Source organism: Leptonychotes weddellii, chromosome 3, assembly GCF_054177405.1.
Source record: "Leptonychotes weddellii isolate Sample4059 chromosome 3, ASM5417740v2, whole genome shotgun sequence".
Classification (NCBI taxonomy): domain Eukaryota; kingdom Metazoa; phylum Chordata; class Mammalia; order Carnivora; family Phocidae; genus Leptonychotes; species Leptonychotes weddellii.
Window position 1 is genome coordinate 162,389,420 of NC_138371.1, and position 23,379 is coordinate 162,412,798.

Here is a 23,379-nt window from a genome sequence, read left to right on the forward strand (position 1 = left end):
GGCAGGGAGTCTGCTTCTCCCTCTGACCCTCCTCCCTCTCATGTTCTCTGTCTCTCATTCTCTCTCTCTCAAATAAATAAATAAAATCTTTAAAAAAAAAAAAAATTTAAAAAAAAATAAAATAAAATAAGATACTAGGGGGCGCCTGGGTGGCTCAGTCATTAAGCATCTGCCTTCGGCTCAGGTTATGGTCCCAGGGTCCTGGGATCGAGCCCCCGCATCGGGCTCCCTGCTCTGCGGGAAGCCTGCTTCTCCCTCCCCCACTCCCCCTGCTTGTGTTCACTCTCTCACTGTGTCTCTCTCTGTCAAATACATAAATAAAATCTTTAAAAAATAAAATAAGATACTAAAAAGGGATAGCTCATCACATACTAATAACAGCTATCAAAGAGGTGGGAGGGGAGCAAAGATAAAGAAAAGTAATAAAATTTATATACAGATAGTTTTACAAAAGTAGAAAGTCCAACTCAAAGGTACTAAGGGCAAGTGGTAAGATGTGTAATCAATAGACCAAAATCAACTGCTTTACTGTATTCTAACGATACTGTGGAGGGGGGTGGCTTCTGATGATAAATTACTTAAGATATTAACTTCAAAGAATAAGTGGCAAAAAGTCTTTAGAAATTAGTAATTAACTTTAAAGTGGAGAAACCTGGTAGACACCATCTTAACCAAGTGATAAAAGTTACCACCACCAGGGCGCCTGGGTGGCTCAGTTGGTTAAGCGACTGCCTTCGGCTCGGGTCATGATCCCAGAGTCCTGGGATCGAGTCCCGCATCGGGCTCCCGGCTCGGCGGGGAGCCTGCTTCTCCCTCTGACCCTCCCCCCTCTCATGCTGTTTCTCTCTCTCTCTCCCTCTCTCTCTCTCTCAAATAAATAAATAAATAAAATCTTTAAAAAAAAAAAAAAGTTACCACCACCAGTAACGAGACAAGTGGACATCATGTGCATAGGATTGCACTGAGCGTTTACTTCTAGGTGTTCCTACTATGAAGAAACATCAGACAAACATGAATTGAAGAACATACTACAGAGTAATAATCTACATATTCTTCAGAAATACCGACAACATGAGAGATTGCATAAGGTATTCCATACTGAAAGACGCTGAAGAGATGTGAAAACTAAATACAACGTGTTATCCTGGGCCTAAAATGGGTAATGTAAGCAAACTGATTATGCAGTCGGAGAATTAGATGGTAGTAATGTATCAACTTTAATTTCTGAGTTTTGATCGGAATACCCTGGTAACGCAAGAAAGGATCCTTATTTTCAGGAAATCCATGCTAAAATGTTCAGAGGGTAACGGAGCATCATGCCTACAATCTACTTTCAAATAGGTCAGATAAAAAGGAATAATATGATAGAATGGCAACTCTGCTAGACTCTAATGTTAGGGAACATGGATGAAGGGTATATGAGTTCTGTGTACCACTCCTGCAACTTTTCTGTCAAGTTAAAATTATTTCAAAGTAAAAAGTTAAAAAAAAAAAAAAAAGTAGTGGGGGCGCCTGGTTGGCTCAGTCGGCTAAGCATCAGACTCTTGATTTCGGCTCAGGTAGTGATCTCAGGGTCCTGGGATCCAGCTCCACACCAGCCTCCTGGGATCAAGCCCGTGTCAGGCTCTGAGCTCAGCGCAGAGTCTGCTTGTCCTTCTCCCTCTGCTCCTACACACACACACACACACACACACGCACACGCACTCTCTCTCTCTCAAATAAATAAATAAGATCTTATTTAAAAAAAGTACCAGATTTAAAAACATTTGAAAGACAATCATCAAAACTCTATGGCCCACAGCAGTGCCTGGGTGGGGCAGTTGGTTAAGCATATCTGACTCTTGGTTTCAGCTCAAGTCATGATCTCAGGGTCATGAGATCGAGCCCCGTGTTGGACTCTGTGCTCAGCTCAGTGTGGGGTCTACTTGGTATTCTCTCTCCCTCTCCCACTCATGCTCTCTTTCTCTTTCTCTAAAATAAATAAATTTTTAAAAAGTAAATAAAACTCTATGGCCCACAACTAACTTCATATTCATCAGTGAAAAGCTGAAAGCTTTACCTCTAAGATCAGGAACAAGACAAGGATGCCCACTCTCATGACTCATATTCAACATAGTAGTACTGGAAGTCCTACCCAGAGCAATTAGGCAAGAAAAAGAAATAAAAGGCATCCACAATGGGAAGGAAGAAGTAAAACCTTCACTATTTGCAGATGACATGACACTATGTATATAGAAAACCCTAAAGACTCCACGAAAATGTTAGAATAAATGAATTCAGTAAAGTTTCAGGATACAAAATCAATATACACAAATCTGCTCTTTCTATACATTAACAACAAAATAGGAGAAAGAAATTAAAAACACAATCCCATTTACAATTGCATCAAAAATGTTAAAATAAATGAATTCAGTAAACCTTCTGGATACAAAATCAATATACACAAATCTGCTGTTTCTACACATTAATAACAAAGTAGGAGAAAGAAATTAAGAAAACAATCCCATTTACAATTTCATCAAAAAGAATAGAATATCGAGGAAAAAATTTAACCAAGGAGGTGAAAGACCTGCACTCTGAAAACTGTAAGACACTGTTGAGTGAAGACATGAATAAGCAGAAGGATGCTTTGTGTTCATGAATTAAAAGAATCTTGTTAAAACGTCCATACCACAAAAGCAATCTACAGATTTAATGCAATCCCTATCAAAATTCCAATGCCATTTTTTACAGAAATAGAATAATTATAAAATCTGTACAGAACCACAAAAGACCCCAAATAGGGGCACCTGGGTGGCTCTGTTGGTTAAGCATCTGCCTTTGGCTCAGGACATGATCCCGGGGTTCTGGGATCAAGCCCCGCGTCGGGCTCCCTGCTCAGTAGGGAGCCTGCCTTTCCCTCTCCCTCTGCCACTGCCTCTGCTTGTGTGAGCATGCTCTCTGTCAAATAAATAAATAAAATCTTTTTAAATAAATAGTAAATAAATTTAAAAAAAAAAAAGACCCCAAAATAGCCAAAGCAATCTTGAGAAAGAAGAACAAAATTGGTGGCATCACTTCCCGAATTTCAAAATGTATTACAAAGCTGTAGTAATCAAAACAGTATGGTATTGGCATAAAAACAGACACATTGATCAATGGAACAGAAAAGAGAGCCCAGAAATAAACCCACACATATAAGGTCAATTAATTTATGACAAAGGAGACAATAATATACAATGGGGAGGGGACTGTCTCTTCAATAAACGGCATTGGGAAACTGGACAGCCATGTGCAAAAGAATGAAATTGGACCACTATCTTACACCATAGGCAAAAATGCACTCAAAATGGATTAAAGACTTGACTTTAGACCTGAAACTATAAAACTCCTAGAAGAAAACAAAGGCAATAAGACCCTTGATGTTGGTGTTGGCATATTTTGGAGTTGACACCAAAAGCAAAGGCAACAAAAGCCAAAACAAACAAGTGGGACTCTATCAAGCTCCCCTTTGCTCCCTTCTTGTGCAACAATATGGATGGATGGACCTAGAAGGTATTATGCTAAATGAAATAAGTCAAAGACACACACTGTATGATTTCACTTATATGTGGAATCTAAAACACAAACAGACAAAACAAAACAGACTCAGCTATGGAAAACAATCTGGTTTTTGCCAGAGTGGAAGGGGGTGAGGGGATGGGCAAAACAAGGTAAGGGAATAAAAGTTATAAAATACGGGCGCCTGGGTGGCTCAGTTGGTTAAGCGACTGCCTTCGGCTCGGGTCATGATCCCGGAGTCCTGGGATTGAGTCCCGCATCAGGCTCCCGGCTCGGCGGGGAGCCTGCTTCTCCCTCTGACCCTATCCCCTCTCATGCTGTTTCTCTCTCTCTCTCTCAAATAAATAAATAAATAAAATCTTTAAAAAAAAAAAAGTTATAAAATACAACACAGGGATACAAGGTATAGCGTAGGAGACATATTAATAACATGTAACAACTGTGACAGATGGTAGCTAGATTTATCTTGGTCACTTGGATAAACCTTAGTCACTTGGATCACTTCCTAATGTATATAAATATTGAATCACTATGTTGTATACCCGAAACTAATAATATTGTATGTCAACTACACGTCAATAAAGAAAAAACTAAAAAGCTTCTGCACAGCAAAGGAAATCATCAATGAAATGAAAAGGCAACCTACCGATTAAGAGAAAATAATTGCAAATCATCTATCTGATAAAGGGTTAACATCCAAAATACATAAAGAACTCCTACAACTCAACAGGAAAAAAAAATCTAATTAAAAAATGAGCAGAGGGGGGCGCCTGGGTGGCTCAGTTGGTTAAGCGACTGCCTTCGGCTCAGGTCATGATCCTGGAGTCCTGGGATCGAGTCCCGCATCGGGCTCCCTGCTCGGCAGGGAGTCTGCTTCTCCCTCTGACCCTCACCCCTCTCATGCTCTCTCTTTCATTCTCTCTCAAATAAATAAATAAAATCTTAAAAAAAAAAAATGAGCAGAGGATCTGAATAGACATCTTTTTATTGAAGACATACAGATGGTCAATAAGTACACGAAAAGATGCTCAACATCATTAATCTTCAGGGAAATGCAAATCAAAACCACAATGAGGTATGGCCTCATGCCTGTTAACACAGCTATTATCAAAAAGACAAGAAATTACAAGTGCTGGAGAGAATGTGGAGAAAGGGGAACCCTCATCCACAGTTGGTAGAGAGGTAAATTGATAGAGCCACTATAGAAAAAGAGGATCCTCAAGAAATCAAAAATAGAATTACCACACAGTCCAGCAATCCCACTTCTGGGTATGTATTCAAAAGAAATGAAATCATTATCTCAGAGATATCCGTACTCCCTTGTTCACCGCAGTATTCACAAAAAATGTGTGTGTGGGGGGGGTTACATATATACACATACACTATGAAATATTATCCGACCTTTGAAAAAGGAAACCCTGTTATTTGTGACAACATGGATGAATGTGGAGGGCGTTATGCTACAAGAAAGAAGTCAGGGGATGCCTGGGTGGCTCAGTCGGTTAAGCCTTCGGCTCAGGTCATGATCCCAGGGTCCTGGGATCCAGCCCCGCATCGGGCTCCTTGCTGAGCAGGGAGCCTGCTTCTCCCTCTCCCACTCCCCCTGCTTGTGCTCTTTCTCTCTCTCTCTCTCTCTCTCTCTCTCGCTCTCTCGCTCGCTCTCGCTCTCTCTTTAATTTTTTATTGTTATGTTAATCACCATACATTGTATCATTAGTTTTTGATGTAGTGTTCCATGATTCATTGTTTGTGCATAACACCCAGTGCTCCATGCAGAACATGCCCTCTTTAATACCCATCACCAGGCTAACCCATTCTCCCACCCCCCTCCCCTCTAGAACCCTCAGTTTGTTTCTCAGAGTCCATCGTCTCTCATGGTTCGTCTCTTGCTCTCTTTCTGACAAATAAAATCTTTAAAAAAAATAATATGTCAGAGAGAGACAGACAAATATCACATGGTATTACTAGTATGTGGAATCTTAAACAAAATGTCGAAGTCATCTAAATGAAATAGAGAAGAGTGGTTGCCAGGGGCAGGAGGGAGGGGTGAAGGGGGAGGAAGGAGAGACTAGTAAAAAGGATACATACTTTCAGCTATGAAATGACTAAGGGCTGGGGCTCTAATGTGTAATATGGTGACTATAGTTGATAACACTGTACCATATCATTGAAATTGGCTAGGAGAGAACTCAAATGTTCTCACCAAAAAAAAAGGGGGGGATATGAGGTGATGATGGAGGTGTTAATTAAACTAGATGGTGGAGGAATCCTCTTACAACGTATACATATATCAAAGCATTACACTGTACTCTTTAAATACCTTACCGTTTTGTCAATTATGCCTCAAAACTGGGCTAAAAAAAAAAAAAGACTTTGGCTGGCATTGTCCCCCCTTCCTGGACTTTGTCCTGGTTCCTCTAAATCCCTGGAATTTCACAAGTAACAAGAATGTGGGCCCCGATGGTTTATGCTAACCAGAGTGACTCATGGTTGCCCCAAGTGAGTTTATGCTAACAGACGATGCAGGATGGGAGTTCCAAAGACAAACCATATGACTGATCAGAGCGTTAGGCCTTTAAGTGATAGGGCACCAGGCCAACCTCTGTGGCAGGAGGCTGGAGATTGAAATCAATCGCATCATCAGTGATTCCACTGATGATGCCTACATAAGAAAATCACAATAGTGGGCGCCTGGGTGGCTCAGACAGTTGGGCGTCTGCCTTCGGCTCGGGTCATGATCCCAGGGTTCTGGGATCGAGTCCCGCATCGGGCTCCCTGCTCGGCAGGGAGTCTGCTTCTCCCTCTGCCTGTCGCTCCCCCTGCTTGTGCTCTCTCTGTGTCAAATAAATAAATATTAAAAAAAAAAAAAAGAAAATCACAATAGAAACTCTGGACGCCAAAGCTGGGGGAACTTTCCTGGTTGGCAATACTCTTGAGTATTGTCACACACTGATGTGCCAGGAGGGTGATACATCATAACTCCACAGGATAAGACAAGGCAGCTTCCAGCTTGGGACCCCCCCAGACCTCACCACCCTCCCTTTGGTTCCAATTTATATCTGTTGGTTATAATAAATCTGTAATTTGTAAAGACAGCACTTTCCTGAGTTGTAGGTGTTGTTCTGGCGAATTACTGAACCTAAGTGGGTTGTGGGAACCCCTGACTTTGTAGCCACTTGGGTCAGAAATGAGGGTGGCCTGGGGACCCCCAAACTTGCAACTGCTGTCTGAAGAGAGGGCAGTCTTATGGAGGGCTGCACCCTTCACCTGTGAGGTTTGGATGAACTCCAGGTAGTTGGGGCCAGAACTCTGTGCAGGGGGAGCTCTCGCTAAAGCTCCAGGCCAGGTGCTCACATCTCAAGACACCACGTCCTTAGCTTGGCCTTGAGAGGTCAGCTCACCACTGGCTGCCCTGCTCTGACTGCCCCTTTCCCCCATGGCCTCCCTGTCCTCACCTAAGTTAATACAAAACGACAGTCCCAGACCTGGCACCCACCAGCCTGTCACGGTCACTACAAACACTTCGGCCAACACTGAATCAAAAGACTAGAAAGGTCGGGGTGCCTGGGTGGCTCAGTTGGTTAAGGGACTGCCTTCGGCTCAGGTCATGATCCTGGAGTCCCTGGATCGAGTCCCACATTGGGCTCCCTGCTTGGCTGGGAGCCTGCTTCTCCCTCTGACCTTCTCTCTCTCTCATTCTCTTTGTCTCAAATAAATAAAATCTTAAAAAAAAAAAAAAGACTAGAAAGGTCTTAAAAGCTCTCTCCCCTTGCCTTGTGACCACATGCTCTAAATCTAGGACAGAGTTCTCATGTAAGCTGTGATGAAATCACCTGAGAAGCTCATTAACAATAAACCCAGACCCCCCTCACTGGGGTTCTGTTTCCGAAGATCTGAGGCAGAGACCGAGAATCTGCACTGAGAGGATCTCCTCATGGGTTTGGTCTGGAGTTGCATGGAGAATTAATTATGCTTCCACACTTGACAGTCACACGAAGGTGGATGGTAAATGATTCTTCGATCATAGGGGGTTAGAGAATACTTCCTGCAAATCTGGTACGGCCTATGAACCCGAGAGAAAACCTGGCCCTAAGATGTCAAGGTCAGTTAAATAATTGAACTAGGACCAAGTAAATCATGAATCCCAGGCTTCAGGGTACCTGGTCTGAGGAAGCCTGGAAAGGACATATCCAAGAGCCCTTCCTCCCCACAGAACTAGCTGTGGTGGACGTCTGGGGAAAGAGCAGGAAGCAGGGATTTCGGACATTGCCCAGCAGACCAGCTACCGAATGAGGACATACGGGCCCCAGCCCCCGCTGTCCCCGCATGCCCCCCAGCCATGTCTCTGGGATCACTGGCTCAGAAGTGGAACAGGGAGAAGGCTCCAAACAGCTGTGGGACGGGACAGCAGCGACACTTGTGGGGAACAGGGCCTCTTGGTAGAGGGAAGGGGAGCACCTGGGCTTCACCAGGCCACCATGAAGAAAGCAGGATTCAAGTCAGGGGCACCTTGGTCCTCCCTCACTGGTTAAGGGGCTCGCTCGAGAAAACAGCCAACATGCTCAGGAAACCCAATAGTAAATCATGCTGGGAGACCATCAGCCTCGCTGGGAATCATAATTACGACAATTTGAAGGTACTACACCAGACCTAATTTATATACATATGTGTATATACATAAATTGTGTGTGTGTGTGTGTATATACATATATATATAAAACGGGTTTTTTTTCATTCCAATATTAGCTGGGCTATGAGTTAACCGACACATTGACAAGATTGTAAGACGCAAAACTGATCCAGTTTTTCTCTAGAACAACTCAGGAAGGGGCACCTGGGTGGCTCAGTCGGTTAAGCGTCCAACTCTTGGTTTCAGCTGAGGTCATGATCTCCGGGTCGTGGGGTCGGGCTCCACACTCAGCGTGGAATCTGCTTGAGATTCTCTCCCTCTGCCCCTCCCACCATTCGCGTGCATGCATGTGGGGTCTCTCAAATAAAATAATAAAATCTAAAAAAAGAAAAACGAACAACAACTCAGAAATACATAATTAAACCTACAAAGCCAGAGTATCCTTTGCCTCGAAAATTTACCTTTTTAGAAACTTACTCCACAGAACCAAGCTTTAAATCTTGTAAGAGAAAGTCGTCAAAAAAAAAAAAAAAAAAGAGGTGGGGGGGCCACCATTTTCTCTTCCCAATGCCAACGCTGGTGCCTGGGGCAGAGAAGGTGCTGGTTATGTATTTTTGAGAAGAATGATTATATGGTTCATAATTAAAGAATCCAAAGAATTTGGTGATTATATTCAAAATCCTACTTTAAAAAGTATCCAAGTTGCAAATGCCCAAAAACGGATAAATGGCTAAAATACATTAACGTGATGGAACATCTTAGAGCTATTTTAAAAGACAAACTTAGGACCTGTGTTACTAAAAAGGTGTGTTTATATTAAACACGGCATTTTAGGGTGCCTGGGTGGCTCAGCGGTTCAAGCGTCTGCCTTCAGCTCAGGTCATGATCCCAGGGTCCTGGGATCCAGCCCCACATCGGGCTCCCTGCTCAGCAGGGAGCCTGCTTCTTCTTCCTCTCCCTCTGCCTGCCACTCCCCCTGCTTGTGCTCTCTCTCTCTAATAAATAAAATATTTTAAAAAATAAACACTGCACTTTAAAAACAGATTGTGAAACCACTGGAGTATGCACACATTAAAAATATGACAAAGCAGGGATGCCTGGCTGACTCAGCTGGTAGAGCATGGAACACTGATCTTGGGATTGTGAGTTCGAGCCCCACACTGGTTATAGAGATTACTTTTTTTTTTTTAAGATTTAATTTTATTTATTTGTCAGAGAGAGAGCGCCCGCGTACAAGCAAGGGGGCCATCAGGCAGAGGGAGAAGCGGGCTCCCCGCTGAGCAAGGAGCCCGATGTGGGACTCGATCCCAGAACCCTGGGATCATGACCTGAGCCAAAGGCAGACACTTAACCAACTGAGCCCCCCAGGCGCCCCAGAAGCTGGCAAAATCTTATTCTAGAACTTGGGTGGTAGTTACAAGGGGGGTAACCTTATAACAATTCTCTAATCTATGTCTTTATTTTGTATAATATTCTGTGCCTGTTTTATAAAATAAGGGTTAAAAACTGTGGTGTTAAGTGAGAAGTATAAGGGACAAGTGTAAGTTATATATAATCATATATTGACCATTTCCTAGAAATGCTTGTGAAAAGCACATAACAAATGTATACAGTGACCTAATAACAAAAGTAGATTTTGCTACCCTCCCTTAAGGGGGGGAAATATCTGCATTAGGCTGCTAGGACTGCTGTAACAAAATACCACAGACAAGATGGTTTAAACAACAGAAATTTACTTTCTCACAGTTCTGGAGGCTAGAGGTCCAAGATCAAGGTGTTGGTAGGGTTAGTTTCCTCCGAGGCCTCTCTCCTCAGCTTGCCAAGGGCCACCTCCTGTGTTCTCACATGGCTTTTCCTCTGTAAGCATACCCCCTGGTCTATCTACGTGTGTGCAAATTTTCTCTTCCTAAGGACACCCGTCAGACTGGATTAGGGCCCATCCTCATGTCTTCATTTCAATCACCTCTTTAAAAGCCCTAACTCCAAATACAGCAGCTACTGAGCAATGGGGTTCCAATGAGTTTTAGAGACACACAATTCAGCCAATAACACTATTGTTCACCCTCAGACTTAACCAAAAAAAAAAAAAAAAAACAAATGGACACCAACATGCAGGACTAGGAAGAACAGAGTTGAGGCAAGACTGGCCATGAGCTGAAAACTGCCGACACTCCTAGATGGGTACTCAGGGCTCATTATACTGCTCCCTCTATCACTGGTCATTACCCATCATAAAAGGGAAGGAGGGATAGAAGAGGGAGGAATAGAAACAGGAGGAAAACCCACATTTGTGTAGGTTTTAGAGGTTGGGTATTTTCTCCATAAAAGTGAGTCATCCAACAATTAAATAGGTGTCATTTATGGTTAAGAACAAAAATTTTTTTCTCTAATCAGCAGTAAATATACTTTTTAAAAAATTTAATTAGGGGTGGCTGAGTCAATTCAGCATCGGAGTCTTGGTTTTGGCTCAGGTCATGATCTCAGGGTTGTGGGATGCAGCCCCAAGGTGGGCTCCATGCTCAGTGGGGAGTCGGCTTGAGATTCTCACTCTCCCTCTGCCCCTCCCCACCCTCATGTGCGTGCACCTGCTCTAAAAAAAAATAATTCATTAGTCAATTAATATAGTGATTTAAGGAAAAGCACTAGAAAAGGAGCAATGGAAGGAAAGATGGGCATCTATTGACCACTGAACCACACCCACAGCTTAGCTCACCTAATTCCACTCCTTGGCCCATTTGTGAGTCTGACGCTCCCTCATCCCCTTATCCCAGGCACAGGATTTGCCTCTATTTCCTGGCCACCCCCTTACAGTTAGGTGAGACCATGTGGCACAGGAGAGCAAGGGATGCCTGTCACTCACAGGTAGGGCTCAGGCCTTCAAACCATGTGCACACCTCTCCACACTCTCCCTCTTCCCACCCTCCCAACCTGGATGAGGTAGCAATCCAGCTTCAACCAACAGGAGCCTGGCCTAGGTCCTTGCATACACATCACCTGGGACCTGTTAAAATGCAAATTCAGATTCACCAAGTCTGGGGCAGGGCCTGAGACTCTGCATTTCTCCCAGGCCCCGGGTGGTGGCCAGGGGACTGGTCTACAGACCACACTTCCAAGTAGCAAGGCTCTAGGCAGAGCCTCCCACCAGGGAGGTTCTCTGGACGCCTCAGACACAGTGATCAAATGAGCAGTGGAAGACGCAGCAGGAAGACCCAACCAGAAACAGCCAGCAGACCTGCCGCTCTTGGCCCGTATCACAGGTCAACTCAGACCTATGAGTAACTCCAGTCTCCAAGGACAGCTCACGAATGTATGCCGCGACAGCTGCAGACAGATGACATTAGTGTATGCAATGTGATAGGGACTGGCTGGCTTCTATCAACAACAGAATCTGCCACCCTGAGTCAGAGGACAGAGCTGTCAACAGTGGGATCTGTAAAGGCAGTCACGGCCACTGCACGGAAGCCTCGGCGGCTGGCCTCGGGGGAGAGGACAAGGTCACGCAGCCTCCACCAGCCACATTGCTCTTGCACAGACAGAAGCCCACAGGTTGGCTGTTTACTCCCGGAGGTCACCGCGGTGATCAACAGAGGGTTTGTCTATAAAGCCTCGGCAAATATTTGTATCACCTTATCCCTCGGCATCCTGGCAGTCCGGTGTTTATAAAACCTGCACGCAAATATCACCGTGCTTGTCCAAAATTTGCAGGGAGCTGACGAGAACTTGGCAGTAACCCCCACGGACACTCTGAGATACTCTGGTTTGCAGTGGGAGCTTCTCAGGTTTGATTTCAAGCTTAGTTAACTTTAGGTTCCTTCTCTATTTATGTAACAGACAGCTGACCTAAGAGAGGCAGAGCGCACGGCTGGCTCTCCCATGAACCTGTAGGAGGGGAACAGGATTCCCTCTGCCCTCAATCACCATCAGTCAAAAGCCTGGAAAACAGGCTGCACAGCCAGGAAGCTCCCACCCACCCAAAAGCTCTAAGCAAGCTCTGCCCACTCCGAAAGAGCCATGTGAATCTCAACTGCCGAGAAATCTAGCTTACCGACTCCTCAAGGAGTGCAGGCTGGTTAGCCTCAGGTACACAGCTGAGGTAACTTCCTTGGGGGAAATGCTCTTAGGGTTCAGCTGAGAATGACGTTAGCAGGGCACTTCGGGTATTTGCAGTGAAATGCACTTACCATGCTTTCCACGTTCACGCACCCTAGACTGACCTTTCACAGGCAGGGAAAACAGTGCTTCCCAGCCTCGCCTCTCTTGAAATTACCACAGATTTCATAAGCAAACATGAGCTCTAGAGCAGTCCCCTCTACTCGGAGTGGTCAAGAAGCCCCACGGGGTCATAGGTGGTTTCTACCTTTTCTGTTTCTTCCAAAGCACCTGGTATAATGAAAAGTGTATGCTAGGCAAACCTAAACGCCTTCTAGGGGTGCCTGGGTGGCTCAGTCGGTCAAGGGTCTGCCTTTGGCTTGGATCAAGTCCCGCCATCCTGTGTCAGGCTCCCTGCTAAGCGGGGAGCCTGCTTCTCCCTCTCCCTCTGCCCCTCCCCTCTGCTTGTGTGCTCGCTCACTCTCTCAAAATCTTAAAAAAAAAACCAAAACCCTAAACACCTGCTACTTCACACAGAAATAACACACATACACCAAATGTGTCACCTCATTTATTTTATGTCTTCAAGGCAGACAAGGAAAACACATATTTAGCCCAAAAAGTTCAGGAAGAAGCATCTACTGCAATCATTTTTTTCTCTAACTCAAGAGCAATTTATTTGAAACAAGTTCCCTCATTTGGAATTTCCCCAAAACTTCCAAACCTTTTTTTTTTTTTCTAAAGTCTCCAAACAGCGCGTGGTGTTATGGCTTTTAGACATTTTCTTTTCCTGGTGATTCTTTCAGCTTTGATGATCTCGGGCCTCCTGCCAGGTAGGAGTAAATTTCAGGGGCAGCCCCACCCTGCCTGGCCAGCATGGCTCAGATGTGAAGTCCTGAATCACATTCCCCATTATCGCTTCCTTTTGTGCCTGCTCCCCTCCCTCCGGGTCATGACTCTTCAGGCCCACCTATCAGACGAAGTCCTGCCTTCAATTCCCCGGAGAAGATCACCGAAAATACAAAAAGTTAAAATTAAAGGCAACACATCCACGGGGCTAGTATTCGGTGCGTGCACATCCTACTATTCCACGGAGTCAGCAAGGACCTAAGACTCTGGTTTAGCACCAACGGGCCCTCTCGCTCTCTCGATGCCTCTTCCAGATGACTCCAGGATTTTTTTTTTCTTTCAGATTTTTTATTTGAGAAAGAGAGTGATTGCAGGGGGAGGGGCAGAAGGGGGAGGAAGAATGAGAGAGAGAATCTCAAACAGACTCCACACTGAGTGAAAGTCTGTCCCAGGGCTCGATCTCACGACCCCCTGAGCCAAAACCAAGGTTCGGACGTTTTACCGACTGAGCCATCCAGGCGCCCTTGGGTTTTCTTAACAAGCCTGCTTCGGCTATTATTTCTGTCCAAGCTCCCTTCTCTGATGAGCCATCAGATTTCTCTCTAGATCATCATACAACAGAGCAATTAACATTTAAGGCCCCATTGGAACACTCTGACGGAGACTTCAGCCCCTTGCCTGCTTGCCGTACAATCCAATTTTTTTTTTTCCCAAATGGTATGAGGTGTGGAGGGGAAAGACAGGTGGTTGCACAGCTATGATTTTACTTCAAGTAAACACAATAACAATTAAAGTATTTGAGCCTAGTTTTTCATTTAATTTTTATCATGTCACCACCCTAGATTCTTAGGCAAAAAGGCACAGGGTTAACAAGCACTGATTTGACTTCACATTTCTGGTAATTATCCACGAGTTAAAAACAGAGGCTGCTTAGGGGCACCTGGGTGGCTCAGATGGTTAAGCGTCTGCCTTCGGCTCGGGTCATGATCCCAGGGTCCTGGGATCGAGTCCCTCAACGGGCTCCCTGCTCCTTGGGAGCCTGCTTCTCCCTCTGCTTCTCTCTGTCTCTCATGAATAAATAAATAAAATCTTAAAAAAAAAAAAAAAAAAACAGAGGCTGCTTAAAGTCCACAAACAAAACTTACAAGGTTCTCACAGCCCGGAGGCAAAAGTGAAGGGATGATGGAAAAACCCCCAGGGCTCCTGCTGGCTCTGAACTTGAAACAGCTCTTCCACACCAAACCAACCCTTCCTCAGGACCATCCTTCCACCTCTCTTCTAGGCAACCATTTGTTCAGAGCTCTCAGCAAGGACTCCAGACCTGGAATATGGAATTTGTCGGCCACATTCTGACAAGCAAAAGCAATGGTACCAGAAAATAGAAGACCGGAGTACCATGTTTTATACACAATACAGAGAACAGCTGTGCCAAACAATAACGCCAATTTAAAATGTAAGAACCTCTCCGCCCATTATTCAGAGTTAAGGGGAGAAAGCTAATTATAAATCATATACTTTTCTCTTTGGGCAATACTATGTCAATGGATTTTCAGAGAATTCCAGCTAAACCAGTTCATTCTTTGAAGCATTAGGTCAATTACAAACATACCAACCCTAGCTGCGTATTCAGAAAGAACAAAAACATCCTTTGAAAAGCCTCTGTACGTGGTCTTTTAAAGGGCTTATTCAGTAGGAAGTGGAAGAAGGAAAGCTCCATAGGGAATCTCAGGACACACCAAAATAGCTTTCTTAATAATCTTAGGATCTTCTCCCACTCACTTTGAAAAACGTTTCCTATAACCACAAAAACTCAGAAGTGGAGGGGGAAAGAAAGCAACAGCAAACACAAATGGGTTTAGCATAGAATGCAGGGAATCCCATGTAGACATACTCTGCAGATGGGCTGTCACCCCTGGCTTCCATCTCCAGGCCTATACCAACCCCAGCAATCCGGATGCCGTTTCCAGGCAAATCCGATTCCCTCTCGCAAGGCTCTCTGTTCCTCATCCCTTCCACGAAGGTCGCCTGAACATCAGAAGGAAGGGGAGATGGAGGGAAGACGGACCACCCCCCTCACACACACCAGTGAGGACCCAACTGTATAACCTAAGAGCAGAGGAGTCGCCACCCCCTCTTTCTCCCTCCAAAGAGGCCAGAGCCAAATGGCATCTTCCTCCCTCATCCCCATGGAAGCAGCCCTCAAATGTTCTCAAAGCACAGAATGTGTACATGCCTTTATTAAAAATTTTTTAAAAAGATACAACCCACAACTCACTTTTTTTTTTTTAAGATTTTATTTATCTGATAGAGAGCAAGCAAGCACAAGCAGGGGAGAGGGGCAGAGGGAGAAGCAGACTCGCAGCTGATCAGGGAGCCCAATGCGCGGCTTGATCCCAGGACCCTGGGATCATGACCTGAACTGAAGGCAGAGGCTTAACCGACTGAGCCACCCAGGCATCCCTCACTGTTTTTTTTTCTTTTTAACCAGGAATCTCAACAACAGGACTGCAGTAAACAGGAATTTTAACATTCACTAATTCAAATGAGGTCTTAAGTGCTGGTCCACCATGTGACAAGCACTTTCCTAGATTGTCACCCACAGATGGCATCTTCTATGGAGCTCAGTCAGGAAGGAAAGCAGGGGACAACCACACTAAGACAGGTCCAGAACAATGACAATGATCAGATAGAAAATGAAACAGAGATGTGGCTGAGGACGGGAGCGGTTACTCTAGCTGGGGTTGAGGCTCTCAGAGGAGGCCAGGTGTGGACCAAAAGCCAGGTCAGCCTGAGAACAGCAACTGAAAAGCCCTAAGGTCCAAAGCACTTACAGAAAAATCCTGAAATACTAAGCATTTGCCTCTATTTGAGCAGAGATAATAAAAGAATGTCCTAGGGCGCCTGGGTGGCTCAGTCGTTAAGCGTCTGCCTTCGGCTCAGGTCATGGTCCCGGGGTCCTGGGATCGAGCCCCGCATCGGGCTCCCTGCTCGGCGGCGGGAAGCCTGCTTCTCCCTCTCCCCCTCCCCCGGCTTGTGTTCCTCTCTCGCTGCATCTCTCTCTGCTCTGTCAAATAAATAAAATCTTAAAAAATAAATAAATAAATAAAAGAATGTCCTATAGAAGGGAGTGAATCAGGGAATCTGGGGAGAGGTAGCTGGGCTTCAGGACTTCTCCCATCCACCCAGAGTTACTACTAGCATGTTCAGCTGACAAATACAGAAACTGGCTGGGACTGGATCTGGCCCAAGGGCACACACTGTTAGTTCATCAGCCAGGACAGTTCCCACAGGACTGCCGATGTGCCGCTTCGCAGTCTCCACCAGCTCAGCAGACCCCAAGTGCTGGGCCCCACGCAGGGCCGCTCAGAGGCCTCGGCCCACCCAAACTCTGGGACCAGGCAATCGGCTAAGCCCGCCAGGCTGCGGTGAAGGCCCGCGTCATCTCGGGGGGACTTCCAACCTCTCCCCCTTCCCCAGGACTTCCCTGGTTCCCAGACTACTCACCACCGCCCCCTGGCCATGGCTCCCTGTCCAGCTCGCTCTGCCTCGCACGGCGAAGCTAAATGCTGGACTACAATGGCCTTCACTGGCTGGACTCACACACATCCCAGGACACCCCTCCGGCCCCACAAACCGGACCACCCGTGAGATACCCCCGTCCACGCTCCCACCGCCCGGTGGGACCCTCCAGGGCCGCACGCCCTCCCTGGAGCTTTCACAGCCCGCCTTCTTGCCGACAAAGCACAGGCCGCAGGTGGTTTTCCCAGGTGGGGATGGATCATAGGTTTTCACTAGCCATTACTCCTGGTCCAAGTGTAGCAAACATTGGTATCACCCTGACCACATTTCCTGCCCAAGTTCCATGGCGGGCTGAGGGGGTATAGTTTATGGAATATGAACTTCAGCTCACTTAGAGCGGTATTATTTATCATCCAACCTAACACACTCCTAGGAGTAAAACGAGGTGCTGTTAATCATTACAGTGTGAGAAGGGCTGTAAACCAGGCCTGTCCTGAGCAAACCAAGAGTTAGAATCACATGGCACAGATGAAAAGAAAAATTAAAAACAATGAGACTGGCAACAGCTCTACGACCTCAGGCAATCAAAAAAAAATTTTATGACCAATTTTTTTTTTAAGATTTTATTTATTTATTTGACAGAGAGAGACATAGCGAGAGAGGTAACACAAGCAGAGGGACTGGTAGAGGGAGAAGCAGACTTCCCACGGAGCAGGGAGCCCGATGTGGGGCTCGATTCCAGGACCCTGGGATCATGACCTGAGGCGAAGGCAGACACTTAACAACTGAGCTACCCAGGCGCCCCTGACTTATTTATTTTAGAGAGAGAGAGAGAGCACAAGTGGGAGGGGCAGAGGGAGAGGGAGAAAGACTCTCAAGCAGATTCCCCCACTGAGCAAGGAACCCAAGGCGAGGCTCAATCTCATGATCCTGAGATCACGACCTAAATCAAAACCAAGAGTTGGACACTTAACCCACTGCGCCACCCAGGCAGCCCTCAAAAATTTTATTCTTAATCTGATTTCCTTTCAAATCAAGGTAGGATTTCTTTTCCTTTAGTGGGGGGAGAAGGGTAGGAGGAAGGCTACCATACCAAACCATTTCCTTCCGAAATAAAAAGATGCAAGAACAACACTGAGAATGGTGGCCTATCAGAAGACCCAGATATAGGGGTGCCTGGGTAGCTCAGTGGGTTAAGCATCCGACTTTGATTTCAGCTCAGGTCATGCTCTCAGGATCATGGGATCAAGCCCCACGTCAGGCTCAGCAGTGAGTCTGTTTGGGATTCTCTTTCTCTCCCTCTGCATCCATCCACCCACACCCACACCCTCTCTCTCTCTCTCTCTCAAATAAATAAATATTCAAAAAAAAAAATGGGAAGGGGTGCCTGGGTGGCTCAGTCGGTTGGGCACCTGCCTTCCGCTCAGGTCATGATCCCAGGGTCCTGGGATCGAGCCCTGAGTCAGGCTCCCCACTCAGCAGGGAGTCTGCTTCTCCCTCTCCCTCTGCCCCTCTACCTGCTTGTGTTCTCTCTCTCTCTCAAATAAAATATTTTTTTAAAATGGGGAACCCAGATATAAAGAACAGAAACCCTTCTCTCTACAATCTAACCTAAGACTAAAATCCATCAGGAGCCAGGGGTCACTTCAGAAGTTAAGACTGGGCCTGAACACGGACGCCAGATAGCTAAACCTAGGGAAAAGAAGTCCTCTGCAACGCAGTAGGCTTCTGGAGGTGCACCTCTTTAGGGATTCCAGGAGCGGAAAGAGCTTCTGCACAAACTAAAACACAATGTAGTCAATAAGCACCACCTGTTCCAGGAAGCCTTTCCCAGATCACACCAGCTCCTCAGGCATGGAACTCTCCCTCCTCTGCACATGACTTCCCACATTTGAAGCTGGGAATCAAACAGCCCCATACCCTCCATTTACTAATGCTTTGGGCAAAACACATACCCTCTGCACCTCAGTCTCCTCAGCTGGAGGCAAAGCGTCTACAAACATTATCAAGGTTCTGGTAGCACCCCTACCTCCTGTGATAGGAATTTACATAATAAGGCAGAAAACTGTTCGTCAAAGTCCGGGAGCGATCAGAATGGCTGTGCCCAAGGTGAAGGGGGCCACTGCCCGGAGGGAAGGGCACGGAGAGAGGAAGAGGGAGGGGAGGGGGCAAAGCCCACCCAATACTCAACCCCTATCTTCACAAATCCCCAAGCCCCATCGCAGACAGATTTTTGTGGAAACCAAGGAACGGGGCTGACTTGGCGGGGAGGGCGGGGCAGAGAAGGTTCAAGAGAACATAGCAGGTGGGAGCACGGGCCAGGAGGAAGTGAGCGCAGCACGGGCAGGAAGTGTGGAATGGGACCTCCAGCCACCAGCGGCTCCCCAGGAGCCACAGGGAGGAGCCGCGGCCGCCGGCTTCCTGCCCGGGGTCCACCGCCACGGGAGAACACGCTAGCCTCACCCGTGCTTACGTCCCGTCGTCCGTCCGTCCATCCCCCCCTACCCCCTGTCCCCCGGGGCGCGGCACGGTCGGCCCTTCCACACACGGGGTGCCGCGCATCGGTGTTCACGGTCACCTCTTCCTTGAAATCCCTGCCAGGAGTTCGCTGTGAGAGGGAGGAAAGCGCTAATGGCTTTGAACCGACCTTCTGTCTGTGTGAGCCAGGGCCGGCTTATTTCAACCTGCCTCTGGTTCACGTCAAGTTTGCCCGTCGGGGTTCAATCCAGCTGCCACAGCCCTCACCCCCCTCACACACCACCCTCCCCACGGCCTGACCCATGAAGGAGTAGCTATCTACTCACTTTGTTCTGCCCTCAGTGGAAACGCCAATTCCCAGAAATCAAAGGCGATGAATTCCCTTCTCAAAAGTGTGTGTGAGTCGGCGGCTCTGTGGGATTCCTTCCTGCTGCACCTCATCCTTCCTGGAAGCCTTTCTTAGAAACTGCGCCTCCCGCTTACAGGAAAGGAATCCCTCCCTCCCGAGGAACTGTGTGGATGAAGCAGCCTTAAGGAATTTCCCTTCAAGACTTCAACTTACTTTCCGAGCGGCCCCTAGCAGAGATGACCAAAATCCACGCGACAAAGAGAAAGAGACAGAGACAGAGAGGAGGGAGGAAGGGGATCCTAATTTGACTTACTCAGAGGGACGAATTCTCTTTAAAAGATCTGTTTCAAGGAAAAAACAGGACTACGTTACATGCAAAAAGGGAAAAGCAAAGAGGATTCTGAGTATGCCTAAGAACAGAGTCCTCTCTTTTTTTCAGCTATTAATACTTGATACACTAAGGACTTGCATGGGGCTTTTCACAAAAGCAAGATAATTTGGTTAAATTTACATGCAGATGTAAAAGAGAAAGTTCAGAGCACAAGTCTCAGTTACCTCACCGCCTTAAAGAACATAATCTACACCGGACGGTCCTTCACCCAAGATGTGCAAACCTGGTTCCGGGGAACGAACACCATCAGGGGTGATCTCATTTCAAGAGCAAGAATGATACTTGAACACCCAGCCTGCCTGTCCAGGGACAGAGCTCATTCTGCTCCTGAGTCAAGTACTCTGAAGGGTTTTTAAGGGCACTGCCTCTGAGTCTGAAAAGTTTGGGGGATTTTTTACCTGAATTCGACTCAAAATTTAAGAGGCAGCAGGTCAACAGAAGGCTAAGGTCGTGAGGTCAAAGTCCCCAGTGAGTTCAGTGTAATAGAGAAGCAAAGACCACAATACAAAGCAGCTCTCATCAGTGACACAGTGGCACTCACTCCAACCAAGACCTCCACGGGACATGCGGGGAGCCTCAGGCGGCGGGGACTACATAGCAAAGTACCACAGACAGGGTGACTTAAATGACAAAAATTAAGCCTCTCCACGGTTCTGCAGGGATGGAGTCCAAGATCAAGGCATCAGCATCATTAATAGAAAGAAAGTAGGTGCCAAAAGCTGACTTGGGTGGTTTCAGTCTGTTGCTCTGCTGTGGAACTGTTTTCTAGAAGACTTTTGGATAATGTAGCTACCACCACCTTATAATTTCCCAAGTGCTTCCACAGACAGTGGACCCGTTCTGAGTATAAATTACATTCCCCTTCGTTGCTTTCTTTTTTTTTTTTTTTAACAAATCTTAATTTCTGTAGCAGTTACTAACCGTTCACTTCTCCATTGGAGATGGATATTACACACCACACCACTTCCACACTCCCTCCCTGCTGACTTGCCTTGCTTCACTGCAAGTGGGGAAGAAAAGTTAAGTGTATAGCATTTTATTCACTTATTATACTTAAAACATAAGTTTTCTTTTTTCTTTTTTTTTTAAAGATTTTATTTATTTATTTGACAGAGAGAAACACAGTGAGAGAGGGAACACAAGCAGGGGGAAGTGGGAGAGGGAGAAGCAGGCTTCCCACTGAGCAGGGAGTCCAATGCAGGGCTCGATCCCAGGACTCTGGGATCATGACCTGAGCCGAAGGCAGACGCTTAACTGACTGAGCCACCCAGGCACCCCAAAACATAAGTTTTAGAATACATCAAGATTGGGGCGCCTGGGTGGCTCAGTCACTTAAGCGTCTGCCTTCGGCTTCAGGTCATGATCCCAGGGTCCTGAGATCGAGCCCCGCATCCAGCTCCTTGCTCGGCAGGCAGTCTGCTTCCCCCTCTCCCTCTGCCTGCTGCTCCCCCCTCCTCCCGCTGCCACACTTGAGCCCTCGGTCTCTATCAAATAAATAAATAAAATCTTAAAAAAAAAAAAATACACCAAGATTAAGTTTAATTTTCCCAACTTGTAGAAGAGGATATTGAAGCCCAAAATGATTATGTGTCTTGGCTAAGGTCACACTAGTAAGTGCAGATCATGGACTAGCACCCGGATCCTCTGGCTCCAGTCTGATGCTCTCTCCTGTGAAACTTAATAAAGGAAAACTCATTTAAAATGGAGTCAGGAAGGGTGCCTGGGTGGCTCAGTTGTTAAGCGTCTAACTTCAGCTCAGGTCATGATCTCAGGGTCCTGGGATAGGGCCCCACCTTGGGCGGGGAGTCTGCCTGTCCCTCTCCCTCTGCCGCTCCTCCACCGCTTAGCGGTGTGGGTGTGTGTGTGTGTGCACCTGCACGTGCCCGTGCACATTCTCTCTCCTCTCAAAATCTTTAAAATAAATAAAAATAAAAAATAAAATGGAGTCAGGAGGCCAGAGGGGGAGCTCTCACACCCCACCATTCACCTTGCGGCTCCAACAAAAAGAAGCCTATATTTGACCTTCCCAGCAGGAGGAAGGAAGATTTTCTCCTGGTTTGACAACACCACCCCCCCCACCCCCCACCCCCCGCCAAGAGACAGGCATAACTCAGCCGAGGAGAAGGAGCTACACTTCTGACTCACAGTTTACTCCAATGAACTTTCTGCTTATAGCAGCCCCCCTTCCTCTTTAAAAGATTCCTGGGGCACCTGGGTGGCTCAGTTGGTTAAGCGGCTGCCTCCATCTCAGGTCATGATCCCAGCGTTCTAGGATCGAGACCCCAAGTCGGGCTCCTTGCTGAGCAGGGAGCCTGCTTCTCCCTCTGCCTGCCACTCTCCCTGCTTGTGCTCTCTCGCTTTCTGTCAAATAAAATCTTTTTTTTTTTTAGATTTTATTTATTTTTATTTATTTGACAGAGAGAGACCCAGCGAGAGAGGAAACACAAGCATGGGGAGAGGGAGAGGGGGAAGCAGGCTTCCCGCTGAGCAGGGAGCCTGATGTGGGGCTCGATCCCAGGAGTCCAGGATCATGACCTGAGCCGAAGGCAGACGCTTAACGACTGAGCCACCCAGGTGCCCCTGTCAAATAAAATCTTTTAAAAAAAAAAGTTCCCTCTCCTTTGCTCTCCATACTAGCCTACAGTTCTGCTATAGCTTGGATGTCCCAGATTGCAATTTTTGCTGTTCCCAAATAAACTCATTCTAGCTGGTAAAATAAATGACAGTTTTATTTTTAAGGTCAACATTCCATAATGCCCAGCTTCCCCCTGTTTAAGGTAGAGGTGTCTACATTTCCAAATTAGAAAAACTCAGATTAGGAAGACTAAACTAATAATTTACAATCACTAAGTAAGCCTACTAAGTTCAAGATGCTCAGCTGGCACCAAGATAAAGGTAAAAGACACTTGTTCCTGCCCTCAAAGAACTAACAATTTAGTTTTAAAAGTCACAAAAGAGGGGCACCTGGGTGGCTCAGTCAGTTAAGCATCTGCCTTCGGTTCAGGTCATGATCCCAGGGTCCTGGGATCGAGCCCCACGTCGGGCTCCCTGCTCAGTGGGGAGCCTGCTTCTCCCTCTCCCTCTGTGTGCACTCTCGCTCGCACGCTCTCCCTCTCTCAAATAAATAAGTAAATAAATCTTTAAAAGAAAAAAAAAAAGGAAAGACCCCACAAGAGCCAGCCTGTGTTCATTAACAGGAAATCATGCTAATTCCTTTCTTTGCAGGATTTCAGAATGACTGCCTGCTACATAAGGCACCTCTGGACTCCCGTAAGACAGATGACATGACCACCCCCCCAACACCTGTGGCCAAGTTCATCTGCTACCTGGCGTTCATGAGTGGATCAGAGGACAGTTCCAGGACCTGTCCTTTCTGGCATTCAGAAAGAAAACTGCAAAAGTTTTCAAAGAACTTTCAACTGACAACAATGGGATGCTGAACTGTGACACCAACAAAATGAACTTAAACAGAGAAAAAAACAGCAGTTTGCGTGGGGATAAACCCCATGGACTGTGATGTCAGTTGACCGTGTG

General features: G+C 46.5%; 1 protein-coding gene across 4 annotated transcripts in view; it reads right to left on the reverse strand.

Annotated features, from left to right (window-relative positions):
* ABCC4 (ATP binding cassette subfamily C member 4 (PEL blood group)) overlaps positions 1 to 23,379 on the reverse strand; it is a 231,460-nt gene that overhangs the window by 201,617 nt on the left and 6,464 nt on the right. The window contains exon 1 of one of the 4 annotated variants that reach the window (XM_031028550.2): positions 19,432 to 20,915. The exons of the other annotated variants lie outside the window; for them this stretch is intronic. The gene's annotated coding sequence lies outside the window, so the exon portion shown is untranslated. Of the gene's footprint in view, positions 1 to 19,431; positions 20,916 to 23,379 lie in introns of those variants that run through there. 4 annotated transcript variants of the gene reach the window in all.